General features: G+C 35.0%; 1 protein-coding gene across 16 annotated transcripts in view; it reads right to left on the bottom strand.

The window, feature by feature from the left end:
- The window catches only part of NRIP1 (nuclear receptor interacting protein 1), a 104,258-nt gene extending 90,887 nt beyond the window's left edge, over positions 1-13,371 (bottom strand). For 4 of the 16 annotated variants that reach the window (XM_072614712.1, XM_072614711.1, XM_072614713.1 and 1 more), the window contains exons 1-2: positions 13,257-13,321; positions 3,287-6,412 (exon numbers count right to left, since the gene is read on the bottom strand). The gene's annotated coding sequence lies outside the window, so the exon portion shown is untranslated. Of the gene's footprint in view, positions 1-3,286; positions 6,413-13,256 lie in introns of those variants that run through there. The other 12 variants (XM_072614715.1, XM_072614716.1, XM_072614717.1 and 9 more) reach the window with 9 other exon arrangements.
- Positions 13,372-14,427: the final 1,056 nt, after the last annotated feature.

Below are 14,427 nucleotides of genomic sequence, written 5' to 3' on the forward strand. Positions count from 1 at the left end.
GATTTGAATTTCCTTTCCTTTGTATTTCAGTCTTTTTCTAGATTGCATGCAGAACTTGTTTCAGAATTGAACTATCAAATTTAACCCCTAAGTGTCTTGGATTTTATATAACCTTGGGACTTTTCTGCAGACAATCTGAACTCTTTCAATTAGCATTTTTATTTTCAATATTCAGAAAGTTCTGGTCAGATCGTTATTTTGCATTATGGCACTAAGGTTCTTTGTCTCATCCTGTTCTTCTGAAAAGTTTATGATCCTTAGACTGACTCTGTGCATCCAGTCTTCATAATCAGTATGTTTTGCTTCCATAGTGGGAATATTTTCTTTTGGTATTATTTTTTTGTTTTTCTTCTACTAGATATGTAAGTCAAATCCCCACCCACCACCCCTAGTCACAGCCCAGTTCCATGATTTCACTTGCATAAGCAACTCCCAGTAAAGTAATTCTCTTTACACCAATGCAGATCTGCAATAATCCTACAATTTGTAATTTTGGAGAGGTGTCTGACACGGTTAAATAATTTGCCTGTCATATAGTCAGTATGTGTCAGAGGGAAGCCTTGAATATAGGTCAACTTGCTTAGTGTCTGCTTATATCTTGCTGACTCAATTACATGAAGGAAAAAAATCAAACAAAATAAACATAGGGTGTTCGGGGAGCACTAGCACCTCTGATGTGAGGGCTTGTCAAACCCTTTTCGGGATTGCTCATCCACCTTTGGTATCCCCTTGTCACTCGGCTCTCACCAGTGGCTCCAAGAAGTTGTAGCACGCATAATGGCCACACCCTGATAAACCATCTTTGCAGAGGAGTAAAACCAAGTTGAGGGTAACCAAAAGGCCTCAATCCTGTTGGTGAGATGAGGGCTATCTACCTCAAGTGTGTGAAGATTTCCCCCAACGGAATACGTGGAGAGCAATTTGTTCCAAAGAACCATGAAGGCAGCTGAAGCAGGCACTGTGGAGCACTTAGAACTTGATCAGACATCAAAGACACCAAGGTCATCCAACATGATTTTTGTCTTGCCATTAAACTTTGATAGGTCAAAGAGAGGGTGAGGCTGACAGCTCTGTGAAACTATCTAATTTACATCCTCAAGTTATGAGGATGTAAATTAGATCACTGGTCATCTTCGAAACAAAGGATGAACAATAATAACTATTCAACATTATTTATGCATTATTCTAGCTGGAGAGATACCAAAAGTCAGTTTTATCTAATTTATGTTGACATATCAAAAACCAAACAGCTATAATGGACTTTATACTGAAGGAGAGACAAATTATTTCTTTTGTTTTCTTCTATTCCTTTGAGTTTTTTGGTTTTGATTTTTGTTTTTTTTCCTAAGTCTTATATGAGGACCAACAGATCCTCCAGATGCACACTGGGTGTCGAGAATTTACTCCATGTGTAATCTTGGGCAAATCATATGATATCACTGGTCAACATATTTCTTACCTATGATATAAAGTGGTTTAACCAGATGACCTCTTAAGGCCCTTTCAATCTCTAGATAAATAATCCTAAGACCTCTACTTTGTGTGCCACTTAGTACAAAAAAAAAAAAAAGCATACAAATCAACAGAATGCAACTGTCTTGGAAATAACTCCCCTAAAGCCCAGACTCATAGAGGCCTTACAGCCCTCCACGTTTTTTTTTTCAACAATAGCTTCATATCTTCCTGTGCACACAAATGAAATGAAGCTCATGTCACTATGTCTTTGAAAGTTGGAATTTAATACCACTGAAGTAGAACAGTACACATTTATATTGCATAAAAATCTTGGATTATTATTGAGAGAAAGACAGAGAGAGACAGAGAGAGAGAGAAAGGGAAGAGAATATGAGTATTTAAGGGAGTTAACAGAGATCAAAATGCACCCATGCACTCCTCAGCACTCTTGTGGATTAGGTTAAACACTTTCATAAGTGAGCATCTTTGTTCAGAATCTGTTACTAAAAATGATGTTTTAATTCACAGTATTAACTTATTTCATTTATTTCCAATGCAAATTTAGAAAGGGACTAATTCTTCTCATGTGAGATTTTCCTGGCTTGAAATAAACTAAACCAATTTTCTGTCTATACAAATTTGCTATGTGTTTTTAAAAACGACTTAATGATAGTATTTCATTAGACACACATACACCCAGAAACATTATTTTAAAAACACAGGTTGAAATGTGCATTATGAGTTTACAAACTTAAAAGACAGTTATGTTCCTCATTTATTAAGTGAAATAACTTCATTTTTAAAACTACTGAAATGGGGGCAGGGAGGAAGAAAGGTATTCACTGTGGTTTGGACACACAACAAAAAATGTTATATTCAAACATCCTCACTATGTTTTGGGGAGAGAGTGAAATAAAAAGGATCACTGAAATTAATATATAGTTGTCCTTTAAAAGCACAATTGGGATCCTTAGCCTTTAAAATCCTATGTATTTTTTAAGTATTTAAAAACATTCAGAGAAGAATTCAACCAGATTGTAAAGCAAGTCTACAACATACACTAAAAAGGTAAGAATCCCTGCTACAGAGCTAAGAACACCTGAGTCAACTCCACTGTCCAATACTGTGATTCTTTATTTTTCATACTGTGCAAGCTCTTATAAATGAGTGTACCATATGCTAGTGTTCCTCAAGTGTTCCATATGCTATTTTCTATAGCAAAGGAAATTTAAAAATGCCTTTCTTTTCAACTGCCCCATTCTGCCAATGATTTTTGCAAAGTATACATATCATACAATGAAACTGATTCAAAATGAACAAAAATAACCAGAAATGATAGATCTTAAAAAGTACTGTCCTTTAAAATCATCATATTGAAAGACTGTATGTACAATTATTCCCAAGGAGACATTACTCAAAAATGCTGAAATTCCTCTTCTTGAATTACATTTGGGAGAGGTGGTGCATTAGGTAGAGAGCTGGGTTTAAAGCCCAGAAGATTCATTTTCCTGAGTTCAAATCTGGCCTCAGACATTTACTAGTTATGTAATCCTGGGCAAGTCACTTACCTGTTTGCCTCAGTTTCCTCAACTATAACATGAGCTAAAGAAGGAAATAGCAACCCTCTTCAGTATCTTTGCCAAGAAAATCTCCAAAGGAGTCAAAGGGGGTAACAAAAAGTTGGACACAACTGAACAAAAAAATGTCACTTGGGCAGCTAGGTGGCATACTGGATAGAGCACTGCATCTGGAGTCAGAAAGATTCCTCTTTCTGACTTCAAGAACAGACTCAGACACTTACTAGCTGTATGACCCTGTGCAAGTCACTTACCCATGTTTGCCTCATCTGTAAAATAAGATGGAAAAGGAAATGGCAAGCCACTCCAGCGTTTCTGCCACGAAAACCCCAAATGGGATCATGAAGTGTCAGACACAACTGAAAAACAACTACAAGGTTACAAGAGACTAACTTTCTCGATGTGATTTTGTTGTCATCCTTTCTTCTGACAGATTCCCTTTAACTTTTGGGAAGTTAAACTAAAAAAAAAATTTAGCCATCAAAAAAATAGTAAGTTAACTTCTTTGAAAGCATAGCACACAATTAGATGTGTTTCTAGAATACCAATCTCATTACTTTGCCCAGTTACATATTCTCTTTCTAGAACTTTCTAATTTCATTTTCCCTTAATCTTGCTCCCTAGCAATTCTATTATTATGTTTATACTTTTCAAAAGTAAGTCTTACCAGACACATATGAAATCTGGACATCTAAGAGAGTAGCCCTAATGATATCTTACACTCTTCTTAGAGCCACATATAATAAAATAAATACTATGCTAAAAATTCATTTGTGGGTAAATTAAATAATTTACTTGGACCCACTTTCTGCCTAGACAGACTTCATGTTATATAAACTTATGCTACCACAAGACTGGATTTATAGATAAGTAAAGAAGTGAAAAATGAGTTTATTAGCTTGTAGAACTTTGACCCAGCAATACCACTTCTAGGGCTGTATCCCAAAGAGATCACACAAATGGAAAAAGAACCTACATGTACAAAAATATTTATAGGCAGCTCTTTTTGTGGTGGTCAAGAACTGGAAATTGAGGGGATGCCCATCAATTGGAGAACGGCTGAGCAAGTGGTGGTATATGAATGTAACGGAATATTATCGTGCTCTAAGAAATGATGAGCCGGCAGACTTCAGAAAAACCTGTAAAGACTTAATATGAAGTGATGCTGAGTGAAGTGAGCAGAACAGGAGAACACTGTACACAGTTACAGCCACACTACACAATGACTAACTTTGATAGACCTTGCTCTTCTCAGCAATGCAAGGTTCTAAAACAACTCCAAAAGGCTGAAAAATGATGGAAAATGCTTATCCATATCCAGAGAAAGAACTACAGTGTGAATGCAGATTAAAGCATGCTATTTGCTCTCTCTTTCTCTTTTGGGATATTTTGTTTCTTCTCTCTTGTGGTTCAATGCATTGGTTCTAATTCTTCTTTACAACATTATTAATATGAAAATAAATTTAATATGAATGTATATGTAAAGCCTGTATGAGACTGCATGCCATCTTGGGAAGGGAAAAGGGGAGGGAGAAAATTTAAAACTCAAAAGCTTGATGAAAACTAAAAATAAATTAATTTTAAAAATAACTAGCATGCAGGACCATATATAGGAATCTATTATATAAAAATTATTTGGGAGAATAATTTGCAGATTTAGCTATATCTCCTTTAAGAAATCTCGTAGGCAGTCCCATTTTTCACTAGAAACTGTTTGGCATCCCTGGGAACTATGATAAAGTGGAATATCTTCAAGTAAACTCTTCCTATCAGTTCAAGAATCTCTGCATCAAAGAAAATAATACATATCACCAGCCACACGAAATAAACAGATTTATCAGGTGTCAATTTCTCTGATAATCTTTCATAGTAAAATATGATTTAAGTCAATGAAATTTAGCACTGATCATCCATTCCAACTCTTGAATTTTACAGCTGAGTAAATTGAGACTCAGAAAGGTTAGCTACTTATTTGAGGTTACATAGAGAGTTAGAAGAGAGAGGACTAGAAGCCAAATCTCTTTCCTTTTAGCCCTACATTTTTTTAATGACATAACAAGGCCTTCCTAATTCAAGTACTATTGAAAACCAAGCCAAAATGAACTACATATATTGATTATAAAGGGGGCCACAGTATAGTATAAAATGGACATCTACCTCAATGGATCCGCGTTCTTACCCACTGAGCAGTTCCTGAGAGAGTACAACCTATCCAACACTACATTGAGGGGGATCCAACATAGCATCAAGGTTGTTTATTATTTCATACTCTAGATTGTCAGGAGAGATTTTGGTTCAAATTCTACTTGTGACTTACTAGCTGTGTGTGCATAGACAACTCACAGTCTCGAAACCTGTTTTTTCATCTATAGAATGGGGATAATTGTTCCTACAGTATCTCCCTCACAGGGCTGTTGCACTGAGATCATAAATAAATAAAGTGCTTTGAAAATCTTACACTCTAGAAGGATCAGCTATCATTATTATTATTATTACTACTACTACTATCATCATTGTTACATGATTAGTCCATCTCCTCCTTCAATCATTCATTTCCTAAATGACTTCCCTTATTCCAGGGTCACACAGCTAGCAAATGTCTGAGGCCACATTTGAGCTCAGGTCTTCCTGACTCCAGGCCTGGCACTCTTTCCACCGTGCCACCTAAATGTATTAATACCTTACCAGAGACCATCCATTCAGTGCTATCATACTCTAAAAATCAAGCATCTTTCATTCATTTGGTCTTTTCTGTATGGATGTTAGGCAGATCTCTTTTTTTGAGTGTTCATGGAACCCATGCTAATATATAAGGCCGGATATTTGGGCTGCATTTTACTAAGGTCCCAGAATAAGGTCACGTGTACAAACTGCACGTGAAAATACAATGATTCAGCAATATCAGTAGGACCTAGCCAAAATGAGAACTCTAATCAGCACATTTACACAACAATAATTTTGCTTGCCTTGTTAGCATTTGGGAGAAATTCTGAGGCTTAAATTTGGAGGGTTCAGGTCTACTGAAAAAGAAAGTACAGGAAAGTATAACTGTTATACTTCAACATTATTTAATTTAAATAGTAAACATTTTTTTTCCCTTTCTCAAGCAAAAATAGTCCAATCATCCAACTGACAGAAACAAAAACACCACCCATTTCAGCACCTTAATACTTTAAAGGAATTCAGTTATTAAGGAGAAAAGGCATCTCCTCAATCTGATCCTTTAAAGTTAAGTTTCTTTTGCCTTATAGATTTCCCCCGTACAACAACTCCTAATTCCCACAAGCACCCACACCCAACTTCAGTAGTGGCAGAAGAAAACAACTCACCAATGGCAGCCGACAGGAATTTGTGTAGAACAGTAGCAGTCACACTCTTATCTACCATTTAAAAAAAAAAAACATTATATACATAATAATACTGCTCTCCCTTCCTTGAGTTTCTCTTATTTGTGCACACAGGAAAAAAAAAAAGGAATGAGTAAATATCATAAGTCTTGGTAATAGAGCTAAATGAATAGAAGCATGGAACAGAATGCCTAGATTAGATGTTTATAAAAAAGTAAGTTCTTCCCCAACAAATCTGACCATGTTAATTTATATTATAAAATAATTTAAGTATGTAAGAATTAGTGTTGCCAAGCTATTATGAGTTCTTGTTGACTGAAGATTATAAATTCTAATGTAATAGTTTGTAATGTAGGTTAATGGGAAAATAACTCATTTTTTTAAAGTTACACACCCAGAAAAAAAGAAAGTCAAATTTAGATTAGTTAAAGGTTGGAAAATAACCTTTAAGAACACAGGATTTTAAAGTTGGAAGAGACTTCAATTAGCCCAATATCAATTAGCCCAATACAGGTGGAAGAAATTGAGGCTCACAGAGCTTAAGTTAACCATAGCCAGATAGATAATTAAATCAATTAATACTCAAACGGTTACACGTAAGTACAATTATCGGTATATTTACCATATGTCCTGCCTCAGATCACAAAGAAATTAAGAGAATTATAAAATCTGACAGACTGCAGTCATATTTCACGAATTAAGCAACACCACTACTCTTGTACCTTTATCATAGCATCTGACAATTTAGAGATAGAAAGCACCTTGAAAACTTTTGTCAGAGACGTTAATCTGCCTAATATCACACAGCTAGTTGATAAAATCCAGCATTTCATCCTGGATACCCTGACTTCAAAATAATAATTATAGTTCAAATTAAAAGCACTTTACAATTATTCTATCATTTGATCATTACAACAACCCTAAGAGGCAGGTGCTAATATTATTATCCCCATTCTAAAGTTAAGGAAACTGAGGCAAACAGAGGGTAAGTGACTTGCCCAGGGTCACACAGCTCGTAAGTGTCTGAGGCTGGATGTAAATTCAGGTCTTCTTGACTCCAGGCCCAGTGTTCTATCCACTGGAACCATCTAGCTATGTCTATAAATAATACAAATTTGTAAGCAAGTGTCAATTTAGCCTTTCATCTCTTATGGGAAACAAGATCTATAAATAAATGTGTATTTGTATTCAAAGTTGTTCTTTCTTTTAAATATATTATAAGTTCATTTTATAACATCCAATTAAACCAAAACCACTGATACATGAAACTCAATTCACAAGTGAGATCTAAAGAGTCAAAGAAATCAGTATTCTAAAGGAACTTAATGGCTGGCTTGAGTTTACAACAGTAACATTCTAAAGTTCTATGAAGTAATAATTCCATAAGACTAGCTAGGCTCAGTAGTAATTCTCCTCAAGAGAGATCCAACAACTTCTCAATGATATTCTTTTATCTCTGACAGAGGATAAAAGACATTTTCCAATTCCTTTTTTATTACTTTCGAAAAAATGCAAACTTACATTTTGGCAGCACCAGAATTAATAAAAACATCAATAAATCTTAACGTACTTTGATAGACCTTTAGAAATAGTATGAAGGCCACTATACACTATACAGGTTATAGACATTCTTTTTAGACTCTTCAGTTAAGTTTTACCATCTGTAATAACAATAAGAATGACAAATTTCACAGAAATCTTAGAGGAGGAGCTAATATTTACCAAGCTTCACAACAAAAAATAAATGTTCCTTACTGTTTTAATGTGAATAATTCAACCGAAATAGCCTCTCATACATACTGTTTCAAGTCAAGAAAGCAGCTTTATTTCATTATATTTTGTTATAGCAAAGCAGGCCCCATGGTTAGTAGAAAGATTTGAGTTTGAATCACACCTTTAACACCAAGAACTTCAGAGTTGCAGTTTATTTACCTCACAGTACTATCTTGAGATTTAAATGAAATAAGATAGAAAACACTTGAGAAATCTTAAAGCGTTATATATATGTCATATATTATCATAATCTGTATCTAAGTAGTCACTGCAGTTGCCCAGCTACATCCTTATCAATTAAATATGAAGCACTCGCTTAAGGCGTACAAGCCTCTGTTCATTAGACTCTATTCTAAGGAAAAGACAGAATGTTTAATATACTTAGTAGCCTACCCATCAAGACCCACAGAAAGACTATATTAATATAATTATAAAACATTCTGTACACAAATACAGATAGACCTAAATAGAGGACTATCAAGTGCTCGCAGATAAATGAAGTGAATGATAAAAATTTCAGTGCCATACCAAAGTAACCAAGATTACTTTAAAGAATGAAAAAATGTAATAATGAAATTCATCTGAAGGAACAAAAAGGTCAAGAATCTCAATAGATATTTTTTTAAAGCAAGAAGGAAGTGGGCCTAGCAGTATCAGATCTCAAAATAATTTTTTACAGGTCAAAGAGAGGTTTATCAGGTTTGATCAGGTACAAAACATGTAAACAAACAAATTTAACAGCCTTGTGTTCAATAAACCCAAAGATCCCAACTACTGTGATAAGGACCTATTTAAAATAAGAAAAAACAACTGCTAAGAAAAGTGGAAAGCAATTAACAAAAATAAGGTTTAGATCAACATTTCACACCATATAATAAGACAGGCTCCAAATGGATACATGACTCAGATATAAAATAAAATAAAGAGCAAAGTAAAAACATCATTCTGATGTATGAATAGGGAGAAGAGTTTATGAGCAAAAAGAGGACAGAGAAGATCGCAAAAGAGAAAATGGACAATTTTAATTACATAAAATTTAATTTTTTTTATACAAAGCCAATACAACTAAAAATAGAATGGAAATAGTTAAATGGGGGAAAAAACTTTGCAATGATAATAATATCAATTATATATATACATGTATATTTATTAATATATATCCAAGATACATAATGAACTGATTTAAACTCTTAAGAATAATACCATTTCTCCAATTGGTAAATGGTCCAAACTCTCAACAACATGGAAAAAAAAGTTCAATGTTAGACAAATGACTGCTAAAGCTACTCTAAAGTCCCATCTCATACTCCTCATCCTCAGATTGATGAAGCCAGTACAAAAAACAAGCCCTAATATTAGAAGAGCTAGAGGAAAACAGCCACATTAATGCAGTGCTGCTGGTACTGCGAATTAGTCCAGTCATTCTGGATAAAAATTTTTAACTATGCCAAAAAATTTACAAAAATCTTTGTACTATAACTACACCTATACCCCAAAGAGATCAAAGAAACAGGTAAAGGATGCATATGTACAAAAATATCTACAGCCATTCTTTTTTGGTAGTGGCAAGGTCCTAGAAATTAAGAGGGGTGCCTATCAATTGAAGAATGGCTAAACAAATCACAATATATGAATGTAATGGAAGAAATAATGAAAGGAATAGTTTCAAAGAAACTTTGAAGAGTTCTATGAAATGATGCAAAGTGAGTAGAATCAGCAGAACAAATTATAACATTATAAAAACAAACTGTGGATGCTGAAGAATGCTACCCACACCTCCTGACAGAGAGGTGACAGATTCAACATACAGAATGATATATAAATTTTTTCAAGGCCAAGAAGGGAATGTCTTTTGATTTTACTATGTATATTTCTTATAAGGGTTTTACTTTTTCTTTTTTAATGAAGAGTGGAAAGAAAATAAAAGCTTTTTAATTGACACAAATTTTTATTTTAAAATAAGATGGAAAGTACCATTTTTTATTGATTAACGAGAGTTCAAGCCAGCCTCAGATCTGCCTTGTGTCCACCGTCCACTTCTACAATGGATGCAACTGCTGATGCCTCAGAGCTCCACCCTCTGATCTTGTCTTCAAGCTCCCAATCTGGCACTATTTCCCAGATTGGTTCACTTTATCTATTTCATCTCTGGCTTCTGTTTGAAGACTTCAAGTTACGGGTACTATATTCTGAGGCATTTCACTTCAAGGGACTCTTAATTGTTAGGAACTGTCTCCCTACACTGAAACTAAATTGGCTTCTGTCAACTACTGATTTTGTCTCCTAGGGTTATGCAGAATAATTGTAAGCACTCACAGGCATAAAAGCTCCTCAAATACTTGAAGACAGCTATCACAGAGTCTAAATCCTTCCCTTCTCCAGGCAAAATATGAATGAATAAGCAAGACAGCATTTAGTGGGCACTAATAATGTACTAGGAACTATGCTAAGCACTTGGGATACAAATACAAAAAGCCGAAGGGCCTCGTGCCCATAACGAAGTCACATTCTGAGAAGTCTGACAAGACAGAAGCCAGGGAGAAGTGTTATGGTCTAAGTCACAAGGATGGTATTGTTGATTTGATTGCTATTTCAAGAGCAAGAGGTTTCGGGGTATGTGAGAAGGATAAGCGTTAGCATAGAAAGAAGATGGCTAAACTCCCCTGTGAAGCCCACTGTCCTGTCCTATTTATTCCTATTTCCTTACCCCCTACCCTCCTGTACCAGTTTAATGCCATCACCACAAGTTTCAGTGTTTATATTCCTAGTTCTCCAGTGTTATCAGCCAGGTTCTAGCTTTAGTTTCCTTCCTTACACAGTCTTGACCACACGGTCAGCTATTTTAATAAAGCCCTCTTCTTCACCTTGATGCCTCTGACCTCCTACTGTCCCGTCCTAACTCTCAACTTTAGGTAACTCTTACTATTTTGCCTCCTCTGTTCCTATTTCCTAGATGCCAAACTTTGCTGCAAGTCTGCTCCAGTGTGTGCTATCTAAGCTCAGTTAGGCAGCCCTTTCACTCTCCTTCTAATTATTCTGTTGGCTGTTATTTCACATTCCCCACAAAGTGGGTTTCACACCGCTGTTCTCTTCTCTAGTCCCTAAAGTTGCCCCCCTCCAGCAGTCTGAGAAAATGACTGCCTCTTACACTGCAGGCTGATGCTTACATAATCTGTGCTCTCTTATCTATCCCTTTCTACTTACATGATCATCCCATAGTTCAAAGTTTCATCACTTTCCTACAGAACTTTTGCCTTCTAATTGGTCTCCCTGCCTAAAGTCTCTCTCCTCTTTAATCTGTTTTAGACTTAGCAACCAAAGTGCTATAACTAAAGCATAGCATGGTACAGTAAAAAGAGTAAGGCTTTAGAGTCAGTAATTCATAACCAGTCTGACATTTACTATCTGTATGGCAATTCATTTAGCCTCACCTGGTCTCAGTTTTCTCATCTATAAAATAAGAGGCTTAAGCTGGATAGATGGCCTCTAAGATCCCTTGCTAAATAAACTTCAATTGTTCCCTATTTCCTTCTAGGAAACAGAATTGTCTCCACAACTGCTTTACAAAATATTTTATAACTGATTATCCAAGAATAATAATTGATAAAGATACTGGATAGGGCATTCTCTTTGATAATCTCACCTACCATTTAATTTGCTGTCAATCTCCCTTTGGTCCCATGCAAGAATCTAGTTGCAATAAAATAATAACAATAATAAAAAGAATCTTGTTGGGGAGAAAAACAATTATGATTCTCAGAGAGCCCATCTTTTCTAGTCATAGGTTTGAAAGGAAAAGATGAATTTGAAGACACACTTGCTAAAATATATTGTTGGTGGAGATATTAACAGGTTAACCATTCTACGTGAGGTAATGTGGCATTACGCTCTTTAAAAAGTGACTACAATGTCCATCATTCTGACCCACAGAGCCTACCGATAGGCATACATCCCAAGGATGTCACAGACAGAAAGAAATGTCCCATATACATTACAGTGTTACATAGCAGCACTTTTTATGTTAGTGGAAAAACTATAAACAAAGATCAAAGGATGCAGAATGGTTAAACAAATTATGGCACATGAATTTAATGAAATATTAAGATGCCATAAAATGATGCATAAGAACAATTCAGAGAAGCATTAGAAGTCTCATATGAGCTGTTGCAGAATGAAGTAAGCAGAGCAAGTTAAACAAAATACAATATACCTGTAATAACAAAATACTTTTAAATTATATTAACCAACTTCAGCTATGAAAAAGAAATTTTAAAAATGCATCTGTTTCCCTACTTTGCAAACGAGGGACACTTGGAAGGATGAGTAACATCAAACAGGTCAGGCTCTGGATGGTGGTTAGTTTCATTAAAATACTCCCCCACCTCCACTCTTTTTATTCTTTGTTACCAAGAATGGTCTTTGGGTAGGAGAGGAACATGGAATATGTTCAGAAATGAAGATCATTTAAAAACAAAAGCTATCAAGAAAAATTAAAAAGCAAAAGAAAATGTGGATTTGGAAGTGATTTAAGTACACTTCACTCTTAAGTAACTTTTTCTTTTTGTGTTCAGGGCAAAGGAATGATAAAACTTAAAAAAAAAAAACAGCTTCATATTCTCTAGGGTCATTGCTAGTAAATATTTTTTAAAATCACTTTGTAAGCTTGTTTAATGCAAGAGTTCCCTCAAAATTCTATTTAAAATGAAAGGTTTCACAAGCACAGTTTGGTAAACCAATACTTAGGCAAGTGAGAAAAGACTGTAAATCTACTTGAAAATATATTTATGTTTTATTATCCATAAATGAAAGAAACTTTCTAAAAGCTTTTATGCTACAAAAAAAGTTTTAATGAGCCTAAGCACTAATATGGGCAAGACTCTGCGTACTCAAAATGAAACAGCTTTTCTTACCACATGCCTTTTACTTACATAAAATCAAAGAAAGTAGACTTCAGTGTTCATCACATAAAATAATAAACATTCTTTTTCTACTGATAGATAGCAAATTTAACAATACCTAGAAGCTGATGGCCAAATAAGTCATACAGTAACGTAATTACTCTCCTACTAAGGACTTAATAACCTATATAAATAAAATGCCATACCTTTTGATTTTCTCCCAGTATCTGAAAGAATGGATGCTGAAAACCATGTATCAATTAGAGTTACAGGCAACAGGTAAATACATCTGTGGGTCAATCTTTCCAATTCCAATAGTTCCTGAAAAAAAATTTAAGGAGGACTGGAGTTATTTTACAATGCTCATTACTTTAAAGGAACCCTTTAAAGCATTTAATAATTCTGAAAAATAACTGATATTTATATAGATCTTGAAAATTTGCAAGGCACTTTTTCACATTATTACAGTTTTACAGATCTGAAAGGTATACCTATCATCTGTCTGAACAGGGATTCAAACACATCTGTCTACACTGTAGTCTTACCCTTTGCATGACACCATTCTGTGACTTCAATAGAAGTCTTATAAGGGATTAGACCACCTCTTACAAAATAAGGAGGGAAAAAAGAAAGTACTTCATTCAAGGAGTGGAGTACTTTTATAGCTAGTCTAGTCTTTCCCAGATGATGACTTTTGACCATACCCAATGGAAACTGTTGTTTTAGATGAGTATAAAATGTTCTAAATCAAGTATCCATTCTTCAAAAATTGATACTTTTCTGTAGAAAGGGAGAAATCTGTGCAAGAAACAGCCAGGAAATTGTGAGGGTTTTTTAAGTGTAAAAGGGAAATCATCAGAATGACTTAATAATAAACTTAATTATAGAACACTCTTGCTGTCTTGTTTTGTATACATTTTCTCCACCTTGTGTTCTATAACCTGTTTTTCCCCCTACTTAAGACCATAAGCTTATACAATATGAAATCCCCAAACTGATATCCCCAAAGAGTAGCTCTTCAGTTTCTATTCTGTACTCCAATTTTATTTTACTACTGTCTTTATTTTGTTTAAAGGAGAAGAGTCCTTATAACAGAAAGCTAAACAAACTTCTGCATGTTCTGATAAGAGAATTCCCTCTTCCCTCCAAAGTATGTCAATAAAAAAGATGCATAAGGATTTACGATCCGCTCCTCTCCACTCCAACACACACAAAATACTCCTCGCCCCTAGTAGTTAACCTTGGGAGCTTCAGAAAAAGACAAGGTTTAAATACAATCACATACACTCATCATTTCACAGTTGCTACCCCACCTAGACTTGGCCAATACTAGAGTAATAAGGCACATCTAGCAGCACTGGCCACCCCCTTCCACAC

Source organism: Notamacropus eugenii, chromosome 5 (assembly GCF_028372415.1).
Source record: "Notamacropus eugenii isolate mMacEug1 chromosome 5, mMacEug1.pri_v2, whole genome shotgun sequence".
Classification (NCBI taxonomy): Eukaryota; Metazoa; Chordata; class Mammalia; order Diprotodontia; family Macropodidae; genus Notamacropus; species Notamacropus eugenii.